Here is a 12,005-nt window from a genome sequence, read left to right as displayed (position 1 = left end):
CAATTGTATACTTATTTCTATAAAGAGAAATTTAATCTTCAACACCCCGGATAAATGCCACTAAATTATTCTCGGTTTTCGTAAATAAAGTATTCTCTGTTTTTGGAAATGGTATATCTTCATTAGAATTCAGATAAGGTAGATATGAAATACTAGTAGAGTACTGTAATTCCACAGAGTGTATTACGCGACGATGTTCACTTCGATGCACCAAAAACTGCACTGTGTCGAATCTTTCGACTCCGTCTTTTTTTAATATTTTTTTTAAAGACATCTGAAGCACGCACCCGATACTGGTTCCACGCTCTATTATTTGTATACTAGAAAATGAAAATTTTAGAAAAACTAGATCAGCCACTTATATACTTCTTCTATTATTAGTTATTCCATCGTAATACAAATGCGTTTCTACGGCGACGTTTTGATGGTGGTGGTACTTCGACTTCTAAGAAAGTCTTCTTCAATACACTAACCAGATAATTGACAATTTTTTCCAAATCGTAATTTTTTTCGTTTTCAAGAATTATATTAACTTTTAATTCTTCACTTTTAATTTCTTTTGTCTCTGTATAATTACCACTCAGCTTAATGGTTATATCTACATCAAATGGTTTTTTCTTTTTCAATAGCACCAAATCGGCATCAATCCTTCGTGCTTCTTCTTCTTCTTAAAAATTATACATAAAAACACATGAAAATTAATTTTGTATCATTTTTTGTTTTCAAGAATAATTGAAAAAAAATTTATACTTGCCCTTTGTTACTACCGTGTGTGACGCCATGTTTTATTTTAACAGTGAAGAATAATTTTCCGTCTTACTTACCTGTTATTGATTTTTATAAACAACTTTAACCCCTCCACTATTATTTAAATTAATTCATCCCTTCCATTTTGTAACAGAAATATACTTCAAATAATAAAAGTCACTGATCGGGCCCCATTTGAATTAGTTATAATCGACCGTCTGAAGCGTCAACATGGCTACGTTAAATCAAGAACTTGTGCTCTCAGTATCTTACCCGTTGAATAAGTCTTTTACCAAGACTTTGGGCGTTGGCTACGAGTGGCAACCCCAGACAAAAGAATTTCATCTAGTTGTACAACTAGTTGCTACCTCTCCACGGTCAGTTATCACGTTAAGTATCGGTGAATGGAAAACATTGTGTAATAGTTTAGACATTATTTTAAATTATTTTTATCATACTAACAGTTTAATCGCACCTTCTCAACGTCCAAAACTTGAACCTCTAAAAATTAGTGAAAGTATTACAGTTTCATTTACCACGAGTTATGACACTCAATCAGTTCTAATATCTAGTAAAAATAATAATGCTAAAATTTATATGATGTTTATTACTATTAAGCAGTTAAAACATATAAGAAGTTGGGTTTCTCTAAAAATAGACAGTTTAAATAAAGTACCAACTGATAAATATAAAAGTGCTATTGTGGACGCTGTTGCTGAGGGCGCCTGGAAAAATATAATGAAACACGACATGGATAGGCTGCCAGAGCCTAAAACAATAGCCTGTTATATGACGGATAATTTCAAGCCTTTATACACCACAAGTGCCACAAAACTGGATACTCAAAATGTCAGTACTCTGAAATATTATGATTTCTTTGGTGAGCTTCTTACTTTTTACGTTCTTGAATTATCACGGGAAGCTTTGGCAATTATACCTACTTTGAAATTTCGCTAGGGATCAGAATCAAATAGCGAAAATTCATACACAAGTCAACAGTTTGAAGTGAGAACTCCAACTTTTACAACATTCGAATAAAAAAAAAAAAAAATTTCTAAAACTTCAAGTTATCATAGTTGGTACTACCACGATCAATATGTTCAACATCAACGTTTAAATATTTCTATTTTATTACAAATTAAATTTTTAACTGTGAGAAAGTTTTATATACAATAGCATCTATTGAAACAAGTTTTTTTATTCAGTATTTCTACATTTTTATGTTAACTACTTGTTTAATAATAATTTTTCAATATATTATTATTATTCAAATATCAGTTTACATTGCTTCGATAGTTAATTTTTTTGTCGCAGCGATCGCCATTGCTGCAGTAGCCGCCATTCGCAGATCTATTGTGTCATTTCATTGTTAACCGTCCGCTGCCATCTTTTATAACTTGTGAGTCATGGATATCGTCATTACAGTACAAGGTTTTTGGGGTAACAAAGGTACATTTATACCTAATGAAATTTGTGCTGTGTCTATTCAAGAAGCCTCATTTATTGCTCATTGGATTATTAAACCATCAGAAAATTACGAAGATCTAACTAAAACTTGGCGATCAGCAAATAATAATTTTACATTGACGCAACATGGAATCGAGTGGTTTGATGGTGATACAGAAAGAGAGTGTGTGTACAATAATATCAGACAACTAGTGAAACTATCAAATAAAATTTATACTGTTGGTTTTCACTCTACTAACTTTCTCACAAGTTTACTTAATCGGGAAATTATTAATATCGAATCAGATATTGGCGGTACTTCATCAGACCTACTCCCACCTAAAAGTGGTATGTGTTTTCTCCATACTCTTAAACGTTATACAAATCCTAATCGAAATTTTGTTCGTGCATTCAACATCACGATTCGTGTTAAAAAATTCATCAAAGAAAGATGTGTACCAAATACAAGTTATCTGCTGCCACTTTCTAACGTTCATAGTACCAATAATGACTCATCCAACGGATATCGGCAACCTAAACGACCATCGACACCAGTGTATATTTCAATGAACAACCTCAGTACTTCAACCAACGCCCAAACATCATCCTATCAAAATAATCATTTTGAGTCTGATAATTCAGTAACATACAAAAATTTATGAGAATACCCTAGTAACTAGTAATCGGTTCGAGAATTTAAGAAACACTTTTTTCTTTCATTTAGAAAATAATACTTTTCAAAGTATTATGGACATTGTGATCGACATCCAAGGATTCTGGGACAATAAAAATGAATTTACTCCAAAGGAAATCGCTTTAGTTGCAACCACTGAAAATATTCTGGGTCACTGGATAGTCAAGCAACCTTTTCCGTACCACAAACTACCACCTAAGATTCGTGAAACAAACGATTGGGTTACCTCCAAGCATCACGGTATTCATTGGTCAGAAGGTGACACTCAACTCCACTAAGTGCTAAACATCATAACGAGATACGCAAGGAACACTCGCGCAATCTTCACAAGGAGAGAAATCAAGGCTACTTATGTGCAGCAAGTACTGAAACGTGATATAGTTAATCTAGAAACAAGGAAATATAACTGCCCCAAGTTCGACGTTATTCGAACATCATCAACCACCTATACAACACACGGACAAAGAAAGAAGTATTACTGCGCACTGACCAACACAATCTGCTTAAGACAGTGGCTACGAGATCAGCGAAAAACGTTTCCTTTGTAAAAATACAATTCCCGAGAAATCTCTGGCTCGGTTTAGATATGCAGTTCGGCTATATCGTCTCGTCTATAATCATCCAAGATCACTGGTTCAAACGAACGCGCATAAGAAAATTGCGACGATTGCGCCGCAGTGAATTATATCAACAACACCCAGACCAACTGGAACTAGAAACAGACTTATGCATAATTCCGAAACCTATAAAAATCGACAAGGACATAAAAGCGAGCCCCTTAGAAATACACGCCGCTTGGGTTATTGCCCAAGATAAGAACCTTGAGATACAAGTCATGAGAAATTATTAGAAAAGCAAGAATAACCTCAGAGAACAACGCAGAATACGAAGAGCCCAACACGAATACGATTCAGAATAAGTTTACAAAGTAGATTTGTTTCGGCTGATTGGAGAAATACCATGGGCTGACGATCGGACTATTATTTACCTCGGAGAAATCATAATCAGATTATCCAACCTGATTGCAGTCAAACGTTTTTATCAATGACCTTCAACCTACTGCTACCTCGACCTCATGGTCGATATATCAAGATTCTAAGAGGAGCCATACTCACCGTCTGGCTTGCATTCATGCAATCACCAACCATGCACGAGTTTATACCACCCATATAACCCCCCATCTGATATAACCCGAGATCCACCAACTTATATGGATAACATGGCTTCTGAATGTGATAGAATTGAGTACACCAAACAAAACGCAGAAAACAGAATCGCCGAGGTAAAGCAACCAAAATACGATATTGCAAAAGAAAAATCCGGAGGGAGAAGAACTCACGAAAGAAACAAAAGAAAATAACTACTGACGAAAAAAAAAGGAGTAACAATTGACTACGAACAAATTGCCGACTTCCTCACATGCAGAAGAGGCAAGTAACAAACCTACTTACCTTATAACTACTAACAAATGGTAAAAAGGGATCACTAACTAACAATACTAATAACACTATAAATTAACTTATCAAGTTCGAAAAAAAAACGAAAAAAAAAAAAAACAAAAAAAACACAATAGAAAAATGAAAATAATAAATAATAATATAAACTATTGATTTAGTTGATTAAATCGCAATTTATATATATATATATCAATTGTTACACCTCTACCCTTCAAGTCATCATCGTCCTCGTTGACTTTGATTATGCAACTTGCGCAAATAAAAGCAATTAGAACTGATTAATATGAATTGCGTTTTAATCTTAGTAGTTACTAGGGTATTCTCCCCGCCGCTATTGTTCTCGAACAATAGTGTCTGGGGCCCTCGTCCCCCTCGGGTGGAGGGGGACTGGGCCAGACGCTATCGATCGGAAAAGCGTGCGTGGGAGAATACCCCAGTGACTTTTATGTTAATTTTGTTAGTTGTTAGTTTTTTAGTAATTTTTTATATTTTAATTTTTATATTTTTATATTTTTATTATTTTATAGAACTTTCAAAATTGACGTTGCTATTTTAATATTTTTTTGTAGTTTATATCATAAATTTTTGTATGTTACTGAATTATCAGACTCAAAATGATAATTTTGATAGGATGATGTTTGGGCGTTGGTTGAAGTACTGAGGTTGTTCATTGAAATATACACTGGTGTCGATGGTCGTTTAGGTTGCCGATATCCGTTGGATGAGTCATTATTGGTACTATGAACGTTAGAAAGTGGCAGCAGATAACTTGTATTTGGTACACATCTTTCTTTGATGAATTTTTTAACACGAATCGTGATGTTGAATGCACGAACAAAATTTCGATTAGGATTTGTATAACGTTTAAGAGTATGGAGAAAACACATACCACTTTTAGGTGGGAGTAGGTCTGATGAAGTACCGCCAATATCTGATTCGATATTAATAATTTCCCGATTAAGTAAACTTGTGAGAAAGTTAGTAGAGTGAAAACCAACAGTATGAATTTTATTTGATAGTTTCACTAGTTGTCTGATATTATTGTACACACACTCTCTTTCTGTATCACCATCAAACCACTCGATTCCATGTTGCGGAATAACTAATAATAGAAGAAGTATATAAGTGGCTGATCTAGTTTTTCTAAAATTTTCATTTTCTAGTATACAAATAATAGAGCGTGGAACCAGTATCGGGTGCGTGCTTCAGATGTCTTTAAAAAAAATATTAAAAAAAGACGGAGTCGAAAGATTCGACACAGTGCAGTTTTTGGTGCATCGAAGTGAACATCGTCGCGTAATACACTCTGTGGAATTACAGTACTCTACTAGTATTTCATATCTACCTTATCTGAATTCTAATGAAGATATACCATTTCCAAAAACAGAGAATACTTTATTTACGAAAACCGAGAATAATTTAGTGGCATTTATCCGGGGTGTTGAAGATTAAATTTCTCTTTATAGAAATAAGTATACAATTGAACGTGATATTGATCTTTTAGTAGACTTAAAATACTATGGGCTAAGATATACTTCCCGAATTACAGAGACATCACTAAAACTCAAAAGTTTAATTTGGCAAACAATAATTAATCGTGGTTTATATAGTGGAAATAAATCAACAATAAATTTCTTGTTACGTTGCATGAAATTCGATAATCAGTCGTTGTTTTATCGCATCCCAACCACGCGTTTACCTGTGTATACGCTCGAACCATTACCTTTTAGTGAATTAAATTTGTGCAAGTGGCGCTCTGACGATATAATTGTTGCAGTACGCGAACTTGAAGTTTATTTGAGAAATGTACGTAACCAGAGTACCAATGCAATGCCTAACCAGGCTTGAGAAAGCGATCATCAGTGCTGAGAAGGATATAGCACTGTCTATCGAAGAATATTTCCATTGCAACTTTGAAGGCGATCTAGTAAGGAGTAGTCAAGATGACATTACAATGGAGATTGAGGACATCAACAAGGTGCACTCGGAGTATTTTGATAATAAAATGGAAATTTCTCAAGACGTCAAAACGCTCACATGTGAGCAAATGAGAAGCGTAAGTTTTTAAAAAGTGCTTTTTAATTATTTTAAAATTATTTTGAATTTTAGATTAAATTATTTGTACAATTTTTCAGTATTCATTGAACCTAGAAAGTCGACGAAAGCTGTTGCAGTAGTTAAACCGCAAAGGGTTCAAACGGTGCCTTGGTGAAAATTGACCTAGGCCAACCACCAGATATAGACAACTAGTACGAGGACGACACGAAAAGCGTTGGAACCGAATATACGCTTATGACAGAAGAAGAAGAAGAGCTACTACAGATCAACAGCGATGATGATGACGATGATGATGATGATGATGATGATGATGATGATGATGATAATGATGATGATGATGATGATGATGATGATGATGATGATGATGATGACGATGATGATGATGATAATTATCATGCAGATGATTATGATGACCATAATTATGATAATAATGATGATGATTATATACCGTTATCAGGAGTAAGACCACTGAGCCCGAGATCTCGAGAAGCATGGAGGAACGCTTCGCCATTCAGCGCAAGGCAGTTTCTTAGGCTGGGTACCTGGGACATGGGACAGTACACCTGAGCTTTCTCCTGAAGTAAGGATACCACCCTCAGGCGTAGTTAGACGAGCCGAATCACAAGGCGGGTTACCTGACTTGCGTACACCGGTCTCACCTGATTTGTTTGCATCTCAGGAATTTGCATTTGAATCACCGGTTTTACATCGCAGTGAATGGGTTGAAACACCGGCTTCACATCATGATGAGTAAATCGAAACACGTCGTTCACCCAATTCTACCAGACCCTGTAAGTTTCATGAATTTACTATAAAAATATATGTATAGTTCAAAAAACTAATCAAATTTTTTTTTTTTCTGGTTACAGCGGGCCTTTCACGTCACCGATTGTTCATTTCAAGCGCTACGTCGGAAAGCGAGAACGCTGATGATGATGATGATAATTATATGAATTAAAATTTATAAATTAAAAAACAAATATTATGTAAAAATTTCTTGTAACTTTGCACAAGTATTTTTTAGAAAAAAATCAAATTACAATATAATTCAAATTTTTATAATTATTTTTTATAAATTTTTTTTATTTTTGCGCAGGTAGTAATTTTTTTGCCCCCCGATAATACAGGAACCTTCTTAACACGGAAAAAACTTAAAAAAAAATTAGTATTTGAAATTATAACTCGGAACCTTCAGTGTCAATGTGAGAATTATATCATTCCAAATAATAAATTTTATAATACGTGTCGTCAATTCCCTAAATATCAGTTACGATTTTTAAAGCTCAAATAGTAATTTTTTCTTGCATAGACAATAAATTTTCATTAAAAAATTTGAAGAAATCAAAAACTAATATACAAAAAATAATTAAAGATTTAAAATGGGATAGTTCGTAAAACTAGAAATAAAATCAAAGTTTTTTCGTTTTGTTTTTTCAGTTTTTTTGTGTTTTATTTTACATAATAATAATACTAATAAAATTATTTAAGTACATTATTATGTATTAATCATTTTTAAATAATTCTTCCGGTGCTTGGAAGACTGACGGTCCGCTTCTTCCTCGTCCGCGGGTGCTCTCTTGCGCCTTTGTATTTCCATTTCCCACAGCTTGCAGGACTGAAAAAAAAAAAATGTAATTGTTAATAAATTAATAACAACTAATATATCCTTGTAACTGTGATTTTAATTTATAATTATTAGAGTGGATATGAATCAACGGAACAGTAAAATGATAAAGTTTAAAAATTTACCTCTTGCTCCCATTCCCATTGGCGCCGCCAATTCTCCGCAATGTGGTGTAGCATCGCTACACTAAAGATATCAAAGCCCTCGTGCTTCGCCTTCTGCGTTCTCCCACCAGATATACACGTTGTATTCCCGGTCAGCTCGCCACCTGAAACGAATTTTATAGTTCTGGAAAAAATAGATAAATAAAGAAATATATCAATAAAATGAAATAAATAAATTTAAAAATAGAATTATATAAAAGAATACTCACTGCTTCAAGCACTGCCTCTCTCATAGCCGATGTCATGTTGTGTAAAATGTCCTGTAAATAGCATGATGTTCTGTAAAAGAAAAAAGTAAATATAATATAGAAAACAATAAAATTGAAAAAAATAATAATAAAAAAATGAATAAATAACTAATTAAAAAATAGAATTACTTACTTTCTTCATATTTTTTCTCTTTTTGTTTTTTTTTCAACAAAAATGCACCACAGTTCGATCCGTCGAGATTCGAAAAATTTTTCTGACTGTAATGCTGCTTGACTCTGCCAAAATTTATATTCGCAGGTAACAATAGCAGCGGTCAGTGTGGAAGGGATACCTAGAGCAACCTAGGTATATTCTATTGGGTGTATAATATTTTAGGAAAAATTGCAATTTTTCACCAATTTTTTTAAACTAATTGTACAAAAAAAAATTTTTAATATTAAAAAATTAAGATGCTTTTTGTCGGTTGAACTCCCACTACGTCTCATTTATAGAAACTTCACGATGTAGGCGTCACTATATGCATACATATATAAATATGTGTATATATATATATATATATATATATATATATATATATATATATATATATATATATATATTAGGGTGATCCAAAAAATAACAAATTTTTTTTTTTTTTCTTCCAAACAGGTTCAAAAGTTTCATTTAGATAAAAAAAGACGCCTGTGAAAATTAGAGCTCTTAATATTAACATTAAGAGGTTCCTCATCGCACTTTTCTATTTTCCATAAGAATAACATGGGAAAAATTTTTTTACGTCTTCTGATTTTTATAAGTAGCTAACGATGCGTCATAGGAATAATTGGTAGGCATATTTTTGTAGGGAATCGAATGCTCTACAAAAAAAGGATTCTTATCATTTTTTGAGGAATCTATTTGTTCAAAAGTTATTTGAGGTTGAAGTCAAATTCATATTAAATTTTGAGATTTTCTACTTTTCTGGCGAAACTATCAGACTTATTACAAAATATCATCACACCTTTTTTGTAGACAATTTTATTCCCTAAAAGTTATTTCTAATAAAGTTTTTTCGAATTCCGCATTGCTTTCTAGTTATTTTTATTTTAATGTCATGCTCATAAAAAAATAGTCTTCTGATCGATTTTAAGAGCTTGACATTAAAATTAAAATAACTAGAAAACAATGTGGAATTCGAAAAAACTTTATAAGAAATAACTTTTAGGGAATAAAATTGTCTACAAAAAAGGTCTGATAACATTTTGTAATAAGTCTGATAGTTTCGCCAGAAAAGTAGAAAATCTCAAAATTTAATATGAATTCGACTTCAACCTCAAATAACTTTTGAACAAATAGATTCCTTAAAAAATGATAAGAATCTTTTTTTGTAGAGCATTCAATTCCCTACAAAAATATGCCTGTTAATTATTCCTATGACGCATCGTTAGCTACTTATAAAAATCAGAAGACGTAAAAATAATTTTTCCCATGTTATTCTTATGGAAAATAGAAAAGTGCGATGAGGAACCTCTTAATGTTAATATTAAGAGCTCTAATTTTTACAGGCGTCTTTTTTTATCTAAATGAAACTTTTGAACCTGTTTGGAAGAAAAAAAAAAAATTTGTTATTCTTTGGATCACCCTGATATATATATTAGGGTGGCTCATTTGAAACGACTATTTTTTTTTTTTTGGTCCATTGACGGAATATTGTTCTAGACATAAAAAAAAAATTTTCCACAAAATTTGAGCCCTTAATTATAATTTTAAAAACTCGCTAATTGAATTTGAAATTTTCCCATTCATTTAGCATGTAAAGTGGAGGTTTTTTTTTTTAATTATCTATAGCTCTGCTGCATTTCACGTTTTTTTACTGTCCATAGGCAGAAATTGTAGGCAAACCTTCATACTTCAAAAGTTCCTACAGTAAAATTTATGTGACAGGAACGGGGTCAGAGTTAAAAAATGTAAAAGTCGATTTTTATCGATTTTTGCGTATTTTTTGAGTTTTTCGTAGAAAATATTGTAGTTACCGAAAAAAGGTAAATAACAAAATTGTAGGAAATCAAATTTGCTACAAAAAAGGTCCTGTAAGCCAAGGCTGTAAAATCTGTTGTTTCTGAAATAAATTGAATTATACATATGAAAATTCAAGATATCTTTGCAGTATATGGTTTGTTAAATAAATAATTTAATTTTCATTTATTAAATGTTTTTTTTGAACATCATATTACTTTTTCATGAAAATATAACTTAAAAAAAATTTATCGGACGGTTTCAAAAATTGATTTTTCCGATTTTCTTCGATTTTTGGTATTTTTTAGTACCCCTCAAAAGAGGCTTCCCGGTAAATTTTGAGATCTTTTTGATTAATGGTTCAAAAAATATCGAATTTTCAAAAAAAACCGCTCTTTTTATGGTTTTTTGATCATAACTTTCGTAATAATGGTCGAAATTCAATGTTTTTTTATTCAAAATTTTCGTTTTGAGTTGGCCTTTTCAGACAAAAATGCATAACAAATATACAAAATGTTTTTGATCGAGATTCTGCAACTTTTAAGCCCGGTCCAGTAGTGGGCCTCCATAATTACTATTTTTTTTCGATTTTTCGAAATTAAAAAAAAATTTTTTTTTTGCTATAAATTATTATCAGTACCGATTTTTGACATTGTACACTTGTTTTTCTAGAATATTATAAATTGATTCCGATATTTTTTCGTTCTGAGTAGGGATTTAAAAGCAGTAAGTAAAAGTTAATGTTATTTATAAGCTGTTATAATAAATACTTTTATTTTTTAAAAAGCAACTATTTCGAAGCAAAAGAAACATTAGATTTGCTATACAATACAGCTAAAATCATTACAGGAGCTCCAAAATTTCATATAATTATTCGGAAAAGCGACAAAACTGTATCACAAACGTTTTTAATTATTTCCGTGTTCTTTCGAAAATTTTACATTAACGATTGTTTTATGAACTAGAGGACTCCTTAGTGAATATAGCTTCGTCGCTTTTTCGAATAATTATATAAAATTTTGGAACACGGTTGAAAACTTAAAATTCAAAAATCTCGATCAAAAACATTTTGTATATTTGTTATGCATTTTTGTCTGAAAAGGCTAACTCAAAACGAAAATTTTGAATAAAAAAACATTGAATTTCGACCATTATTACGAAAGTTATGATCAAAAAACCATAAAAAGAGCGGTTTTTTTTGAAAATTCGATATTTTTTGAACCATTAATCAAAAAGATCTCAAAATTTACCGGGAAGCCTCTTTTGAGGGGTACTAAAAAATACCAAAAATCGAAGAAAATCGGAAAAATCAATTTTTGAAACCGTCCGATAAATTTTTTTTAAGTTATATTTTCATGAAAAAGTAATATGATGTTCAAAAAAAACATTTAATAAATGAAAATTAAATTATTTATTTAACAAACCATATACTGCAAAGATATCTTGAATTTTCATATGTATAATTCAATTTATTTCAGAAACAACAGATTTTACAGCCTTGGCTTACAGGACCTTTTTTGTAGCAAATTTGATTTCCTACAATTTTGTTATTTACCTTTTTTCGGTAACTACAATACTTTCTACGAAAAACTCAAAAAATACGCAAAAATCGA

Source organism: Microplitis mediator, chromosome 7, assembly GCF_029852145.1.
Source record: "Microplitis mediator isolate UGA2020A chromosome 7, iyMicMedi2.1, whole genome shotgun sequence".
Lineage (NCBI taxonomy): Eukaryota > Metazoa > Arthropoda > Insecta > Hymenoptera > Braconidae > Microplitis > Microplitis mediator.
The sequence above is the reverse complement of the archived record's forward strand: the minus strand, read 5'-3'. Positions refer to the sequence as shown.